This window comes from Lepus europaeus, chromosome 4, assembly GCF_033115175.1.
Source record: "Lepus europaeus isolate LE1 chromosome 4, mLepTim1.pri, whole genome shotgun sequence".
NCBI classification, from domain to species: Eukaryota; Metazoa; Chordata; class Mammalia; order Lagomorpha; family Leporidae; genus Lepus; species Lepus europaeus.
In genome coordinates this window covers 67734780-67753755 of record NC_084830.1, presented here as the reverse complement: position 1 = coordinate 67753755, position 18976 = coordinate 67734780, and the positions used below count along the sequence as shown (strand labels likewise).

At 39.2% G+C, this 18976-nt stretch overlaps 1 pseudogene; it reads left to right on the top strand.

Annotated features, from left to right (window-relative positions):
- Positions 1–17555, top strand: part of LOC133758693 (stress-70 protein, mitochondrial-like) — a 30581-nt pseudogene extending 13026 nt beyond the window's left edge.
- The last annotated feature ends 1421 nt before the right edge of the window (positions 17556–18976 follow it).

Genomic DNA, 18976 nt, shown 5'->3' with positions numbered 1-18976 from the left:
TTTGGGAGGATATCCTCTCTTTCAATTATTTTGCATAGCTTGAGAAGAATTGGAATTAGTTCTTTAAATGTCTGGTAGAATTCAGCAATGAAGCCTTTGAGTTCTGGGCTTCTCTTTGTTGGGGGTGGGGGGATCTTTATTACTGATTTAATCTCCATCTTGGTTATTGGTCTTGTAAGGTGTTTATGTGTTCATGAATCAAGTTTGGTAGATTGTATGTATCCAGGAATCTATCCATTGCTTCTAGATTTTCCAGCTTGTTGACATGCAGCTATTTGCTGTAATTCTTGATGTTTGTTTTTATTTCTGTGATATCTGTTGTTACAGTTCCTTTTTCATCTCTGATTTTATTTATTTGAGCCTTCTTTTCTCTCCCTTTTGTTTAGTTAGTTGGACCAATAGTGTGTCGATTTTGTTTATTTTTTCAAAAAAAAAAACCAGTTTTTCATTTCATTGAACTTTTTTGTTTCAATTTTGTTCATTTATTCTTTAATTTTAATTATTTCTTTCCTCCTATTAAATTTTGTTGGTTTTTTTTGTTTTGTTTTACTAGGTCTTTAGGATGTATTGATAGCTCATTTATTTTGTGCCTTTCCAATTTCTTGATGTAGGCACCAATTGCTATAAACTTTACTCTTAGCACTTATTTTGCTGTATCCCATGTTTTGATAGGTTGTATTTTTATCTTCATTCATTTCCAGAAACTTTTTTGATTTATCTTTTCATTTCTTCTATGACTCACTGGCTCACTGGTGGGAAGGCCAGTGCTACCTACAGATGTCCAGCTGTAGTAAAAGGCACCAATCTTGGCCAAGATTTCTGGGCCTTGGCTATTTCTTGCTATGAAGGAAAGAGAGCAAATTAGGTATAATTAGTCCCCTGAGAAAATTTCTCCAGTCACTGATACTCTGATCATTTTTTCAATTCTTCTTCTTTCTCTTCTTCAATTTGAACAATTCTTATTGTTCTATTTTGATTCCATTTGTTATTTCATGATGTTCAAACTCTTATGAAACTCAATGTATAGATACTTAATTTCAGAATATATATATATCCCCTCTTATTCAGGGATTGTTTCCAGGATCCCCAGGACAAGCTCATCTCCCTTATATAAAATGACATGGTATTTATGTGTATCCTACAACATCCTCTCATATACTTTAAGCTATCTATTTATTGATTAGAAATACTATGTAAATACTATACAAACATATGTTATACTTAACTGCTTAAGAAATGAAGACAAGGAAAAATGTCTGCATTCTGCCCCCCAAATACTTTCCACCCACAGTTGATTGAACCAGGAATACGGAATCCAGGAGTGTGGAACACAAAATCAAAGCACCAGCTGAGTGTATAGGATCACATTCAGTCAAATAACCATGTGATACTCTCTTAGAGTTTGCATGTCACTCCTGGAATTCCTCATAATTTCACACAGTGTATCCATCTGTTCTCTAGATTTCTTAATGTATTTATGAGTTGTCTTAAAGACCTTGGTTTTTTTTCTTATTTATGAGTTTTATAGTCCTGATTCTTTATTGTTTTGTTACTTCTAATTGTATGCTATCCATTACTAAGAATAGTGGGTTAAGATGTAATTTTGTTTTATTTAGTTTTGTTCATTTCTCAGAAAGTGCAAGTCTTTTCTTCAGGTTGGCAATTAGAGTAAGGACTAATTATTTAGATAAATTATAAGTTGGTTTGAACCAGGGATGCAAGTTTAGGTTCAATTGAATTTGAGTATGGAAGAGAAATGCCCAACCTTTCATGTTGGTACCATTTTTCTCATCAGTATTTAGGTTCCATTGCAATTTCAGATATTTGTGAGCCCCTGGTTACAGTTGTGTGCGGAAATTGGGGAAGCATGGAAACAGTGTGTGAAATTTAAGTTTGTGTTGGGAGGAGCCAGGAGAGAATTGTAAGGTAGAGTAATTTGTTTTGTATTTGTTTGGGTTCTTTCAGATTCTATTTCATCTCTCCTACCTGTTTGTTGTGTAAGGGTTAGCTGATTCCTCCTATTCCTGGAAGAATCTCTTATGCCAAGTTTTTTTCTCTGTCTACTCCTATTGGCTAAATGCCCACCCCTAGAAATGGTTCTCTGCTCACCTATGGAGACCTTATTTCTTTCTGGAATTCAATTCAGGGACCTTCCTTGTATCCACTATTCTTGCTAGTTGCATAGAATTTTTTTTTTTTTACTTTATCTGTGTTTTCCTTGCTGCCATGGAAGCAAATGTTTCTCACATATTTCTATATCATTGATCTACGTCCATATTATACACAACATAATGTTGATCCAAAAAAGTGAAGCACAATATAAATTTAGAGAATTCCATTTATCAAAAGCTTTAAAGGACTACATATACTTAATAGATAACTCCAACTGTGTGTGCTTATTTTTCTACTGCTGCAAAAATATTTCACTGTTTCAATTAGTATAGCATTAGTATAAGTATTGATAGCTGTTAGGGCAACTTTCCTTCGCTTATTTTCTACAAAAATTTAATGCATTTTCTAATTTTTTTGGCTCCTCATCAAAACACCCATTCCTTCAACTTGTTAATATATTTGTCTCTTAGGAGAAAATGAAATGATCGTATTAATTTATGCCACCATATAAGTGACTAATATCATTTTAAGAGCCTTAATATTTTTTTTTTGAAAGTCAGAGTTCCACAGATAGAGGAGACACAGAGAGAGAGAGGGAGAGAGGTCTTCCATCCGATGGTTCACGCCCCAGATGGCTGCAATGGCCGGAGCTGCAAAGATCCAAAGCCAGGAGCCAGGAGCCTCCTCCTGGTCTCCCACGAGGGTGCAGGGGCCCAAGATGGCCCAAGTCCATCTTCTACTGCTTTCCTGGGCCACAACAGAGAGCTGGACAGGACATGGAGCAGCCGGGTCTCGAACCGGCGCCCATATGGAATGCCGGAGCTTCAGATCAGGGCATTAACCCACTACGCCACAGCACTGGAACCAAGAACCTTAATATTTTAAAAGAAGAGGCTTACTATCCCCAGATGAAACTCGGCTTAATCAATTTTCAGGTGCTCTGACAAAATGAACTAACATTTCTCAAAGATCCTGTGTATAGTTGAATTCATGTGTATATTTCACTCTTTCTGCCTCCATGTCTTTGTTATATGCTTTCATAAGCAAAGAGAAAATTATTTGCTCTTTGCCAACAAAATCTTATCTGCATTCAAAATCCTGATTAAGATTTAGTACATCATGATTTCTTTTCTTTTATGACCTCATCTATTATAAACTGAATGTGTCCCCAAAAATTCTATGTTGAAATCTAATCCCAGATGTGATGACATTTGGAGTGGAGCCTTTGGAAAGCTATGCACTTATAAATGAGATTAATGCCATTGTAAAAAGAAAAAAAAAAAAAGGCCCCAAGAACTCCCTTTCCCCCCCTTAGCCTTGTGAGGACACTGAAAACATGGCCATCCATGAATCAGAAAGCAGGCCCTCAACAGACACCAAATCTGCCAGCACCTTGGCCTTGGACTTTATGGCCTTTACAACTGTGAGAATTAAATTTCTGTTGTTTATAAGCTTCGCAACGTATGGTAGTTTGCTGAAGCAGACCAAATGGATTAAGATGCAATTCTACATGTATCCCTCACTTCTCTGAACTTTTATTGAACTTAGTTATATAATTTTATTATGTTCTCTTGTTCTATAACCTCTCCATATACATCTTGAATTTGTATTCTGGAAATTTCAGTTGGAAGTAAGAAAAATTCTACTCAAAATAACTTCAATAAAATGAAATGGCTCACATAAACCTCAGAAAGTCAAGAGTGGGACACATTTCAGTAACAAAACTTGAAGTTTAGAATTCAAACAGTATCAGTACTCTCTCTTATTCTTTTTCACCTACTTTCACTCTTCACCTGCCATCACCCTCACTAATCTAAGCTTTAATTTTTGTATTTCTGTCTCAGATACCTCTAAACTTCAGGAAGCTTGTATAGGTTTATACCTCAACAACTTCTGACTCAAGACTAAGTGCATGTTTTCTTTCCTCTGTATAAATTCGAGGAACGATTATGATTGTCCTGACTTGTGTTCCCTATCCACCTTTTGGATACTATGACCTTAGAGAATAAAGTTATTTTTATTTCAACCTGAGACACATGCCTCTCTTTATTGAAGAAAAGGATAGACTGTGGCAAAATGCTTTGGCTGGCAACTCATCAGAACCTGCTGGAATCCATGGTTGGGGCTGGGAGGGTGCGGTAGGTCAGTAGGTCGCAAGGTTGCCTATTCGAGATGAGTTGGAGGAAGCAACGTTCTAATGTTACCTAGAAATGGAGATCAGTGCTTGGGGAATTGAAAACACCAGGCTCCTCAAAAGCTGGGGTTTCATTTATCCTTTGGAGTTCCTATTCAATCCCCACTTCTCTGAACAGAGATAATGGTTACAGGGTTCATCTGATGATCTCGTCATGAGCTGAGTTTATCAATTAAAGCTATGTTCATAAGAAATTTTGGTTGATTTTGCATTTATGCTTAGATCAACTTGAAATAATGATATTCTCTTATTTTTAATATATTGATTAGACAGATGCAAGTGTTAAAAAAAATCAAAGGGAGCTAGGATGTTTAGAGTGGAGTAAATTTAATTGTGTTTGGAACAGTGAAACATTTGTATCAACCAATACCGAAAACAGAAAAAATATATTTATGTTAGTGGTAGAATTGGTACAACTTCTCTTTTCCTTGTTCATTATTCCGGGCATAATATATGATCTTTCCTTTCAAACTTTCTACCTGTGGAATTCCAGCCTTCATTTGTCAGCCTGCTTTCAGTAATCTTACTCTGTTCATTTATTTATTTATTTTTGGCATTGCCACAATGTAGAAATTGATAATTTATTTGAAATCATTGAATAATGGAATGTTCATTTCCTTCTATTTCTTATAAATACATTTTTGCTGTCTCAGGATCAAGATTTTTCAGCAGAAAGAGGCATGTCTTCTGCTTCTGCTTCAGTGCCAGACATAACCATAACACACAGTCCTTCGGCTAGTATTCGTGGACAGTAAAGTTCAGAATGGAATGTTAGGAACTTTTAGCAGGATATATCTTGTTACCACTCTGAAGGTGGTTTAAGAAAAAGCATATGTATGCTAAATATGCATTCTTTCATTTCCTATTGTGGATGCCAGGTCATTATCATCCTCCTTGAATTATGGAAAAGAATGTTCAAGTTAGAGCATCATCTCTCAACAGTCGTAAATCTGTCACTGGATGCATAGAAGCAAAGGGGAGGAAAGAATGGGACACTCAGTGGGCTCCTATAAATAAATCTTCAAGATGGCAAGGGAGCCAGTTGTTCTCTTTTTAAGTTATTTGGTCTAGAATAATCATTCAGATCCTCTTTGAGTTCGTCATAAGTTCTTTGGAGAAGACAGCAAGCTGAAAGTAATTGAAAATGAAGGGATTCTTTGAAAATATGATCAAAGTCTATTTTGTTTCTCTTACCTGAAATAGGACAAAGAATCTGTATGCTCATATTTCCCTGAGAAAGCATCCATGTTAGTGTCTTTTGTTACAGTAAATTTAGTCTCAGAGTCCAAGAAAGTTTGGGGGGGGGGGTGCAAATAGAACTGAGGCCAGTAGTACCAGCTCTGGGTAAAGAGAATTTTGCTAGTCTATATTTTTATTTTATTTATTTTTTATTTGAAAGGCTGAGAGACTCAAACAGACAGATAGATCCTCCACCTGCTGGTTCACTCCCCAAATGCCCACAAAAACCAGGCTGAGCTAGGTCAATGACAGAATTCAGGAATTCTGCCTAGGTCTCCCACATTGATGATAGAGACTCAAGTTCTTGGGCCATCATCTGCTGCCTCCAAGGTACATTAGCAGGAAGCTGGATTGGAAGCAAAGCCAGGACTTTAATTATCCAGGGACTCCAATATGAGATGTCACATTCCAAATGACACTTTAATCACTGCACAAAATACTTACACATCTTCATTCTGAGGTGAACTTGGAAGTATATGTTTATTTCTTCATAAGAGCCCTATGCCACTTCTGCAGACTTGCAAATGTGCCAGATTTTTTTTTATTTTTTAATATTTCTTTATTTGAAAGACAGAGTTACAGAGCAAGATGGAGAGAGAGATCGAGAGATCTATCTGCGGGTTCACTCCCTAAACACCTGCAATGGTTTGGGCTGGGCCAGGTGGAAACCAAGAGCCTGTAGCTGCATCCTGGTTTCCCTCATGTGTATTGGGACCCAAGGACATCAGCTGTCTTCTGCTGCTTTTCCAGGAGCATTAGCATGGAGCTGGATTGGAAGTGGAGCATCTGGGACTTGAACCAGCACACATATGGGATGCTGGTGTCACAGGAGATGACTTTATCCATTATACCACAATACCAACCCTTGCCAGATAAATTTCTAAGATTGCTTAACTCCATAGAGTAAGTTCATTTCTCACTACATACCATGAATATCTGTCTTCTATATCCCACAATGTTTTCAAATTCAGGTTACCTAATTCTTCTGTCTATAAAGCACTTTTGTAAAAATCAAATAAACTTGGACTGGTGCTATTGCGTAGCTAATGCACCTGAAAAAACAGTGGAAGATGGCTCAAGTTCTTAGGACCCTGCCCCCACTTGGGAAACCCAGATGAAACTCCTAACTCCTAGCTTCAGCCTAGTCCAGCCCTGGTCATTACAGCTATTTGGGGGAGTGAACCAGCAATAGAAGATCTCTCTCTTCTCTCTGTCTCTCCCTCTCTCTATGTAACTCTGCCTTTCAAATAAAATTAATAGATCTTTTAAAAATAAATACAAATAAATGTACATCTCCAGTGCAACTGACTTTATGAACCAAGAGTCATATTGAGAACTTTGCAAAGCAAAGTTGTTTCAAGGGGATTGCTAAACCTGGCCATTACTGCAGGTTTGAAACTTCTTTAAATTCTGGAAGTTGAGGAAAAAGCATAAGGCAGAGGTTCCAGAGCAAGGGGCCAAATTCTTCAAATTGTGCAAACAGATATGCCCAGGGACTGCAGGGGCTGCTGGCAGGATAGCCAGAGGCCTGCTTAAATCAGGGCTGGCAATGTTTCACTGGAGGAAGTGAATAATGATGAATGGGCATGTCTCACTTATTTACTGGATAAAACTCCTAAGCTTGGAAGGAGGTGAAGGTAAAGAGCCTCTCAGAAATTCCTCCTGGAGAAAGTAAAGCCATTCAAACCTATTTGTCAAAGAATAGATTGAGGAGCAGAAACTTTGAGTAGAACATTCTCATGACACAGAGAGGGACATGGGTGGTCAGGGACAGTTCATTTCTTCAGATCTCAGTGATGGTGAGAGAACGACACCTGAGGGGACTCTCCTGGTCACCTGGAGTTCCAGTCAGTGGTTCCACGGGATGAATCACTCAGGCCAGTGGAAGACAAGAGGGTTTATAGGTTACAACAACATGAGGCAAGGAATGGAGGATGAGCAGTCATATCATAACAAGCCACAAAATGCACTATTTAATTCTGCCATGAGCACTTTTGAAACCAAAAGACAAGAAAATTAATATGTACATTTAATACTGAAATTTATTTCTCAAGGAGTTGATGGGGACAAGAGCTTGGTGCAGCAGCTTAAGTTGCTGCTTGAGATGTCCACATCCAGAGTTGGCTGAATGCTTTGTTCCAGTCCTAGCTATTTGGGTTCCAATCCAGCTCCCCACCAATGTGCATCCTGGGAGGCAGTTGACAATGGTTCAGGTACCTAGGTCCCTGCCACCCATGTCGGAGACTCGATGCAGTTCTGAGGTCTTTCTCTTTGCCACTCAAATAAATTAAAACAAAATGAGAATTGATTATAAATATGTAACTTGGTAAAAATACATGCTACTCTCTACCATCTACCATGGTGGCTCACTGACCACCTATAAAAATGAAGAAATGAATCTAATTATGAAACACTCTCAACCATCCCAAAAAGAAGGAATTAGTTTTTTTTTTTTTTTTTTTTTTTTTTTTTTTTTTTTTGACAGGCAGAGTGGATAGTGAGAGAAAGAGAGAGAGAGAGAGAAAAGTCTTCCTTTTTGCCGTTGGTTCACCCTCCATTGGCCGCTGTGGCCGGTGCATCGCGCTGATCCAAAGCCAGGAGCCAGGTGCTTCTCCTGGTCTCCCATGCGGTGCAGGGCCCAAGGACTTGGGCCATCCTCCACTGCCCTCCCGGGCCATAGCGGAGAGCTGGCCTGGAAGAGGGGCAACCGGGATAGAATCCGGCGCCCCAACTGGGACTAGAACCCGATGTATCGGCGCCACAAGGTGGAGAATTAGCCTGTTGAGCCACAGCGCCGGCCAGGAATTAGTTTTAAAATAGTGCTCTTGAAGACAAAGACAGAACAAGTGTGACTGCAGAAGATATATTTATCTGCCACACTGTGATGTATGATTTTTCATATACATCAAATAACCATTCTTCTAAATTAATTTTACTGCTTTCAATTCCAAGATTTCTTATGTAATTGAGAAATTATTGTTGGTAGTATATTGGGTCTGCTAGTAAAATGGGAAATTAATACAGAGTTAAATGATATTAAAAGCAATAATCATCTAAGCTAATCTTAATAAGTCAATAATTTCTTCATACAAGTTATAGAATCCATGTAGAAACTTGGAAATTTATTTTTTGTAAAGTGAAGCATTTGATGACATAATGAATGCTAATGTGAAGTCAATTAAGAATGTAAAAATGAAGATAATTTTTGTATTGGTAATTCAAAGCAATATATTTCATGAGACTCAGCATCTTGATAAAAATAATGTAATTTCCAGTGTAGGAAACCAGTGGGCCAGTAATAGACTTTGAATTGCTTGTATAAACATAATTCATAATTACATCTGTATTTGTTTTCTGTTACTACTGCACCAAGTTAACACAAACCTGGTGTTTCCAAACGGTTCATATTTATTACCTTGGAGTTGAGAGGGTCAGAATTCCAACACAGGTCTCACTGGGCTAAAGTCAAGGTGTGCCAAGGCTGCAATCCTCCCTTACTACTCCAGAAGAAAACCTGTTTCCTTGCCTCTCTCAGCTTTGAGAGGCTGCCAACAGTTTTGGCTAGTGTCCCTCTTCTTCCATCTTCAAACCAGCAACACAGCATCTTTTTGAGCCTGCTTTTGCAGTCACGTCTCTTTCTCTGACCACTTGAATAAAGACTATCTGTTCTTATGGACTCATAAGACTAGATGGGACACACAGGGATAATGCAAGGCAATCTTCACATCTCAAAGTCCTGGACTCTGAGACCAAACTGGCTGTTCTTGGGGCAAGTCGCCGGTCAGCAGCTTGCTGCCACTGCCATGATTTGAGCACATCTACAAAGTATTTATTGTCATGTAAATTAACATGTTCACATATTCCATATATGGACATGGAAGTCTTCTGCCTATCACAGTATCGAAATAAATTGTAATATCCTGCCAACCCATATATATGCTGCCATAAAGACGCTGAAGTCTGGCAGTCTCACAAATGTAAATTTACAAGCAACAATACATGCTATAAAGAAAAATTCCAAGAACCAAGAAAACATAGAGCAGAGAAGATTTCCTTCAGGAAGTTTGAGCTAACTGACTCCCTGGTTATAAGCTAAATAAGCCAAGGTTGGTCAGCAAGTAAACTGTAGAGTGTGCTGCTTTCAAGAAACAGAAAGAAGGACAAAGAGAAGGATGTGTACTGGACAAGGGAAAGAATTGCATTATTAACCCCAACAGCAGAAGCAGGGACCAGATCAGGCTAGCTTTTTAGTGTTAATTCTTTTTTAAAAATCTTAAGCGTTCTGAGAAGTTACTTAAATGTGATAAGCAGGAAAAGTATTATAATCAAATCTGGGGTCTTCTAAGATGACTCTGGCTTCATTCACTATGGAAAGTGGACTGCCAAGGCAACAGTGGCTGCAAGTTACTAAAAAGAGTTAATGCAAAGTGCTATGGGCTCATCTACACTCAGAGATCTCCAAGTCATGTTGATCAATCTCAGTTGTTCACACAAGCCAGTTTTCCTCTAGTGTCCCCTTGTGAGAAGCAGATAACCCAAGCAGTTCTACAAGCCAAAACACAATTATAGTCATCTATACTCTCCCCTTTCCTTATTTCCCCTCATTCATTAGTTTCAGCTCTAAATAGTGCTGGACTTTGTCCTTATCTTTCCATTTCCTCTGCCACCACGCTAGTAAAGACTACTCTCATTTCTTGTGCAGATATTGCATTAGTCTTTTTTTTTTCATTTTTTTCCCTTTTTTTTTAACTTTTATTTAATGAATATAAATTTCCAGTGTACAGCTTATGGATTACAATGGCTTCCCCCTCCCATAACTTCCCTCCCACCCGCAACCCTCCCCTCTCCCGCTCCCTCTTCCCTTCCATTTGCATCAAGATTCATTTTCAATTCTCTTTATATACAGAAGATAAATTTAGTATAAAGATTTCAACAGTTTGCACCCACATAGCAACACAAAGTGAAACATACTGTTTGAGTACTAGTTATAGCATTAAATCACAATGTACAGCACATTAAGGACAGAGATCCCACATGAGGAGCAAGTGCACAGTGGCTCCTGTTGTTGACCCAACAAATTGACACTCTAGTTTATGGCACCAGTAACCACCCTAGGCTGTCGTCATGAGTTGCCAAGGCTATGGAAGCCTTCCAAGTTTGCCGACTCTGATCATATTTAGACAAGGTCATAAAAGACAGAGTGAGGGTAGTAACCAATGATCCTAAGAGTGGCATTTACCAGGTTTGAACAATTATACAGCATTAAGTGGGGAAGAGGACCATCAGTACACACAGGGTGGGAGTAGAGCCATTGGTGCTAGAGTAGAGGTTATGATTACAAAGAAATGAGGCCCAAGTGTGCTAGACAGGGTCTAGAACAAAGGACAGAGTCATTATTAGAGGAGCTAAGAAAGGTGCTGTCTAAGCTACAATTAAGTTTTCTGATTGAGAGGCAAATAGAACCTGACAGAAGGGGCTTGATAATAATCTGGTGGGCTTTAGGCCTTGTAAGTTAAGAGGCCCAGACCTATCTATCTCTTCATGTGGGGTACATCCTAAGGGAGGTGTGAACCTCCTAGGGGAAGGCACTCTGTTGACTTTCATTACTTGGCTGGCCTAGTGTTTTCAAATACATGATTCTTAAAATTTATAGAAGGCATTGGACTTTATGGTAAATGTTTTCTTAAGTTGTTATCTAATGGTTGAAACTGTTTGCTAAGTATTCATGTGATATTGCTAATGTCAGCAAGCGATCTAGGACTTGCTCCCTCATTTCTCTATTCTAAGCCCAACTTGTTCTTTCATTTCTCTATTCTCTTCAAGGTAGGAAACTAATTCTATTATGAAGGAATCTGTAGGATGCACAATTTAATCTTTAGACCTTATAAAAGAGATGGCTAACATTTTTCTGTAATAGTATAGCCAAAATAAGAACTTAAATAATAATCTCATAGCTAGATTCACTTCGCCATCAGCAAAGTATACAGTAAGTAGAAAAAACCTCCCTTTCAGACCAAAGGGAAAGAAAGTTTTAAAGTGAGAATATAATTTTCCTCATGGGCATTGTCTACCTTAGAAAAACTACTGCAGAACATGCCTGTGACTATAGACTTGTAGTTCAGGCCACCGAAGATTAGAGATGGGACATGGGCACTATCTTGACTTGCATCCTCTGGTCTGCTTTAACAAAAACCAGGAGGAAAAGAAAGCTAGGCATCAGAAGCAAGGGGTGGCAGGCCTATTAATGCCTGATCTGTACAGTGATCTGCCCTCAAGGAAACCCAACAGGCCAGTCCACTGCAGTGGCTTTCAATGTGGTAAGCCTGGGCTTCAGCAGAAGTCAGCTTGTGAAGAGCCCTGGCAGCTCTGCCAAGAGTTGGATCACTGGAAATGGACCTGCCCTGGAGTTGAAGGATGCCCAGGTCAGAGCCACAGATCTTATTGGCTCTAAGCTGAAAAGCCCTTCACTCAGCCCAACTTCCAAAGGGACCACTGCAGCTGAGGGGATGGTCAAGTAGGGTCAGCAACATTGCAGGCAGAACTGTGAATTTCTTGTTAGAGATGCCACCTGCCTTTACCTGGCCAGCTCTCCTCCTAGGCATTAGTCTTTTAATTGACTCTTGCTAGTAGCTTCTTATATTCACTGTTATTCACACTGCAGCCGGATTGATCTTTTTTTTAAAGATTTTTTTTTATTTGAAAGAGTTATAGAGAGAGGTAGAGCCAGAGAGAGAGGTCTTCCATTCCATTGGTTCACTCCCTAGATGACCTCAATGGCCAGAGCTGAGCTGATCAGAAGCCAGGAGCCAGGAGCTTCCTCCAGGTCTCCCACATAGGTGCATGGGGCCAAGGACTTGGGGCATCCTCCACTGTCTTCCCAGGCCACAACAGAGAGATGGACTGGAAGAGGAGCAGCCAGGACTTGAACTAGCTCCCACATGGGATGCCAGCACTGCAGGCTGAAGCTTTAACATGCTGTGCCACAGCACTGGCCCCTAGATTGATCTTTAAAAAGTGTAAATTTTATTAAAACTTCTCTACTATACTTTGCATTCCACACTTCCCTTTCCTTCCTTCCTTCCTTCCTTCCTTCCTTCCTTCCTTCCTTCCTTCCTTCCTTCCTTCTTTTTTCCTCTCTCTCCCTCTTGCTCTCACTCATATGCATACACACACAATGTACATGTAGAGCCTATGAGGGGCTTTGTATTTCTCATAACACACAATCCCCAGCCTCAGTATAGCTCCAAACTCCACACAACCTGTTGACCATTTACCTCTCCAGGACTTCTACCCCATGTATGTCCTTCACCTTCAAGATTCTTTTTGTTTGTTTGTTTGTTTCTTTTTTGTCTCTTTGAGTGCACTTGGCTCTGTCTCAGGATAGGGTCTTTTTACATGCCAATTTTTAGTCCTTCTGTCTAAAATATTTCTCCTTGTGAGAAAAGCAGAACCTATATGACTCTGATTCTCTTTCGTATCACAGACCAAAGAGTATTTCCTTAAGGAGGCATTCATTATCTCTCAGTACAATATGTTCTCCTGTCTTCTTGAAGTTATGTTTATTTATTTGAAAGGCAGACTCACACACACAGAGAGAGACAGAGAGAGAGAGAGAGAGAGAGAGGGAGAGAGAGAGAGAGAGAGAGAGATCAGAAGCAGAGACTGCTCCTGATCCAGACACAATGATATGTAATGCAGGTGTCAAGTGGCAGCTTAACCTACTGAACTACAATGCCGACTCCTATTACCTCTCTTAAAAAAAAAAATGATTTATTTATTTGAAAGGGACAGAGAGAGAGAGAAAGAGGGAGAGAGAGAGAGAAATCTTTTATATTGGTTCTCTCTCGAAATGAATGCAACATGCAGGGCTAGGCAAGGCCAAAGCCAGGAAGCAGGAACTCCATCCAGGTCTCTCAGCTGGGTGGTAGGAGCCCAAGTACTTAAGGACTCATCTGTTGCCTCCCAAGTGCATGAGCAGGAGTCTGAGTTGGAGGTGCGGAGTACTTGAGACTCAAACTAGGCAGTCTGACAGGAGATGCAGACACCCCAAGCAGGGGTTTACCTCTCAGTGCCATAACATCCACTCCCTGCTCCCTGCCCTTATTCTCATATCTTCTTTTACTTTCAGACAATATTGGCATCAAGATCAAAATCCTAGTGAACCCAATTTCCAATGCTTATAATACAGAAATCTGCCACCCTCCAGCTTGAGTTTTCTCCTCTAATGTTCCACAGTTCAAGAGACTAAACCATAGGATATATGATCTAGTTTTAACTTTATTTTATAGTCAGCACTTAACATGAATCTAAAGAACAAAAACTTGACCAAGGAATTTGAATGAGGTTTCTATAAAATTAATTTGATGTTTAGTGTGTATTAGTTATACCCCAAGTAGCTATTCATTAAATAAGAAAAATGAGAATTTTTAAAGCATGACATGTTCTGTACCAATAGATATACCAAGTGTGTTAGCACAAGTACTGTCTAGGAGCAGGAAAACGAACAAACCCATGTCATTGAAAGGGCTCCTGTAGCCATTAACCAGCATGGGAAAAATTGTGAACACAATAGGTGATTTTGCAAGTCATCTTAGTAAGGAAAGGAGTAGGTAAGAAATCTTATGTTCTTAAAGAAAAGAGGTGAGATATACTAATGAGACTGCTCAGAGAGGGTTGCATTTTCACCATTTGTGCTGTGTGATAGATTAAAAGGCTCCGCTCTCCAAGGCTGTCACTCCATCACCCATCACAACACTAAATTCACTTAATTTTTTTTCACTTTAACAGCCAAGGATGTTATCACTTACATTGAGGTCACTGAGAGGGTAATACTACTCTTGGTGACGCTAATGAAAAGGTACAGCGGTGACATGAGTTAATTGCATAGTTACCACACAATTACCAATTTATGTTCTAGTGATGTTAGCAGAGAATGGAGAAGAGCTAGGATCATGTTTACTGACTACTGCATGACATAATAATATAATTTCCTATAAGAAAAATGCTCCATAATATATGTCATTTTCATGAACAGGTTTCTTTGCATAAATAAAGGAAATGAAGAAAATCTATGCTTTCCTGTATTTACTGTCCTAGGACTGTTTAAAAAATGAACCTAATAAGAATCTTTCATTTACTCTGTCTTTGTCAATTACTCAAGTTTCAAAAATCCACCTGCTAGATTTTAAAATAAATAAATTTTATTAATGGTCAGCTATGAAAAATAGATATTTTTTCCTGAACACAAGGTGCAATTCGACTTTGGTTTTCTATAGGTGAAGTACTAGACAATATATAAAAAGTATAGAGGGCTGAAATAGGCTAGGCTAGGGACTCAGTTTGTCAGATGGAAAAAATGTTTTCCTAATATTTTGTAGGTTGCTTATTTCCACTTAATTTTCAGGGTCTTTTAATGTATTATTATGACACATTCACAAGTCCCCAGAAAAGAAAAAGAGGTTTTTTTTTTTTTACTTTTTAAATTCACATTGTTGAGGTACAATTGTTATATAATAGAATACATTTGTTTTAAGAGTTTATTTCAATGAAACATGATTCTCTAATGGAAGACATCAGTAAAAGGTAGGAACTGAATGCTTGTATAACATTATCCCTAACATTTCTAAATCTACTTCTTGAGAATTTTTACTCTGAACACCAACCAGAGTTCATATATTACGTATCACACATCCAGACATACAATAAATATGAGTAAATTTCTATAAAAATAGTTTAGCAGTTTTGTTATTCTCAATTATAAGCTTCACACAATTAACTGATAATGATCCACAATGTATAGTAAGATAAGAAGCCAGAATAAAATTCATGCATTCTGTGCAATTTTCCAATTAAAAGTATATGCTAAGTACAAAGCACTTAGAGATGCTGGAGACAGAGTAGTAAACAGGACAAATGTCGTCCCTGAAATTTGTTTCTTCACCGTTCCTAACATTTTTGGTTATGTGTCTAAAACCACATGCTGGATCAATTCCTGCTTGAATTAACCAGGTTAGATTCTATTCTCTGAACGCTGACCAATACAGTCACTAATGCTTTCTTTTCTAATTGCTTGATCCCAACTATTGTCTTTGTCTATATTTGCCTTGGCTGCTGACTCAGTGTAATGTCCACAGTGTAGAGTACATACGAGACTACATCCCATTTCTCTTGATGGGAAAAGCAATTTTCTAATTGTTTCAGAGCTGAACAAAATCCCCATTGTGTAGAAAATCCCCATCATGTATGTTTTTAATCGAGTCTTGCTCATAGTTACATAGGCTACAAAAGAATGTTAATGGTTAAATACACTGGGATTGGCTAATTTAAATTCTCAAAGGGTGGTCATTGAGACAGTAGCATCAGCATCATTTGAGAACTTCTTAAAATGCAGATTCATGGTTCTCATCCCAGACCTACTGAATCAGAAATTCAAAATGTGGGGCTACTAAGAGATTCTGCATTAACAAACTCTTCCAGTAATTCTGATGCACACTTATTCTGAGAATCTCTGGGCTAACTTATGCCGAGTTAGTAAATTTCTTGTGGGCTGAAACATCAAACTTTTATTTCTCTCCCATGTGGGATGGTGTTTGTGTGCTATTTGGCTTAGCTCTTTTATGATGTCCCCACTTCAGAACCCAGACTGCAGGAACATTGTTGCCCCTATTTTAGAGGGAAAGCAACATCTGGTGATTAAATGTCCTGGTCTAGGAATACACATGTTGCTACCACTTTAAACTCATTATCCAGCTCCTAGCCAATCACAAGAGAGTCGGGAAATGTTGTCTGACATATTCCTAGAAGACAGGGACAAGAAATAGTGAAGAGCTCGTATGAACACGACAATGCACAAATCTGATAACAAATATTTGGTTTGTTCTCCCTTCTGTGGACAAAATACAAGAGGACTATGGCTCCATGCCAGAAAGCTATGCAAGATGCAGAAGTTAGCAAGTGTGACATAGGAGAAGTGATTCTTGTTGGTGGCATGACTAGGAGGCCCAAGGTTCAGCAGGCTGTGCAGGATCTTTTTGGCCGAGCCCCAAGTAAAGCTGTCAATCCTGATGAAGCTGTGGCTATGGAGCTGCTATTCAAGGAGGTATGTTGGCTGGTGATGTCACAGATGTGCTGCTCCTGGATGTCACTCCCCTGTCTCTGGGTATTGAGACTCTAGGAGGTGCCTTCACCCAGCTTATTAACAGGAACACCACTATTCCAACCAAAAAGAGCCAGGTGTTTTCTACTGCTGCTGTTGGGCAGACTCAAGTTGAGATTAAATTATGTCAGGGGGAGAGAGAGATGGCTGGATACAACAAACTTCTTGGACAGTTTACTTTGATTGGAATTCCTCCAGCACCTCGAGGAGTCCCTCAGATTGAAGTTACATTTGATATTGATGCCAATGGGATTGTACATGTTTCTGCTAAAGATAAGGGCACAGGACACAAGCAGCTGATTGTAATCCAGTCTTCAGGTGGATTAAGCATAGATGACATTGAAAATATGGTTAAAAATGCAGAAAAGTATGCTGAGGAAGACCGGTGAAAGAAGGGATGGGTTGAAGCAGTTAATATGGCTGAAGGAATCATTCATGACACAGAAACCAAGATGAAAGAATTCAAGGACCTGCTGATGATGTTGCCTGCTGATGAGTGCAACAAGCTAAAAGAGATTTCCACAATGAGGGAGCTCCTGGCTCAAAAAGACAGTGAAACAGGAGAAAACATTAGGCAGGCAGCATCTTCCCTTCAGCAGGCATCATTGAAGCTCTTCGAAATGGCATACAAAAAGATGGCATCCGAGCGAGAAGGCTCTGGGTGTTCTGGCACTGGGGGACAAAAAGAAGATCAAAAGGAGGAGAAGCAGTAGTAACAGCATTAGATTTTGAAGCTGAAAGGATGGCGTATGATGAAGCTTGGGATTGAAGGGACTTCCTGAGCAGAAATGAGCAAACTTCAGTCTTTTTACTGTGTTTTTGCAGTATGCTATATATAATTTCTTTAATATATAAATTTAGTGACCGTTATTAGCAAAGGCTCATTCAATGGGTGATAATTGCAACAGTATAGCATTCACTGTGTTTTGTCTTGGCCTGTCGTCATTTTTAGCCACATAAAAGAGAGGGCAGTACAATTTATTGATAACTATAAAGACTTAACATGGCTTTGTGTGTTCAAGGGGTGAAACCATCTCACACGCAACAATAAAAATAGTCAGCCAAAGATCTAGAACAAGATTGTATGGGGATGGGATCTTTTCAAGTCACAAGTACTACTGTACCAAATCTGTGTGTAAATGGGGTCCTTTAACTGAGGCCTTACTAGGCAAGCCAGTAGCTGTGCCATGTTTGTAAGTGAGTGGGACAGAAGAATGGAAAACTAAGCTAGCTACTTATATAGCATCTAAAACAAGGTAGTAATGAGGCTCCCTAAATTTCTCTAAGGCATACTTTTCTAGCTACCCATGAGTCTGTGCCCTGCCACCTCCATCCTGGGATTGTTCTTTGGATCCACTCTTTTTTTTTTAATCTGCAACAATTCCCTCAAATTGAGCCCAGGTCAACTTCATGTTCAAATGCTTGGGTCTGGAAGTACCCATTGTAAGATACGGCAAGTTGATGTTGGTCTGCACAGATGAGGAGAGCTCACACTTGGCCCTCTCAGCAACTTCTCTCACTCTCTGCCATGCCATGTTATCTTTGGTCAAATCAGCTCCTGTCTCTCTCTTGAACTCCTTCACAATGTGTCATAACAAGGCCTGGTAAAAGTCTTCACCACCTAAGAAAGTGTCCCCATTTGTGGATTTCACTTCAAATACTCCTTTCTGAATTTCCAGGATGGAAATATCAAAAGTTCCACCACCTAGAGAAATGTAACACAAGCCCCAGTCAAACATGGCCACAGCTCAAAGACCAGTTATGTGGTTGAACCATTGTACTATCTAACATTAGAGGTCGTGTGCAGTAGCCATTGTAGCAGGTCCAGATGTAGCCTTTTCTTATTTAGATATCTCTAAAAAAATGACAAGTTGCTTCTGTATTAAGATGCATCTGAATAACAGATGCTGGAACAAGACAATTTTTCCACCACAGACACACTCCCACTTGGGAATGAATAAATGGAATTCACAAGGCATTTCCTGGTCTGGAGCAGTTCTGAAATCCTGCTGACTGGATTCTGAAAGGGCCTACTATCATAAGAATAGCACTATTTTATTAGGGAAAGTTCTATGACAGAAAATGAGGAAGGAGCCATAGAAGGCTAGAAGGAGGGTATCATCACATGATGTGTGTCTTGACCCTGAGTGAAGCAGAGAGAAAGGAAAGGTTGATTAGAAGAATCCTAGATGGCCATCCAGTCAAAGAAAGGTTCAAATAGCCTTCCAGGGGTTCAGGAGTCAAAGTCAGCTGTTAGAGTTAGCCCATATCTCCAA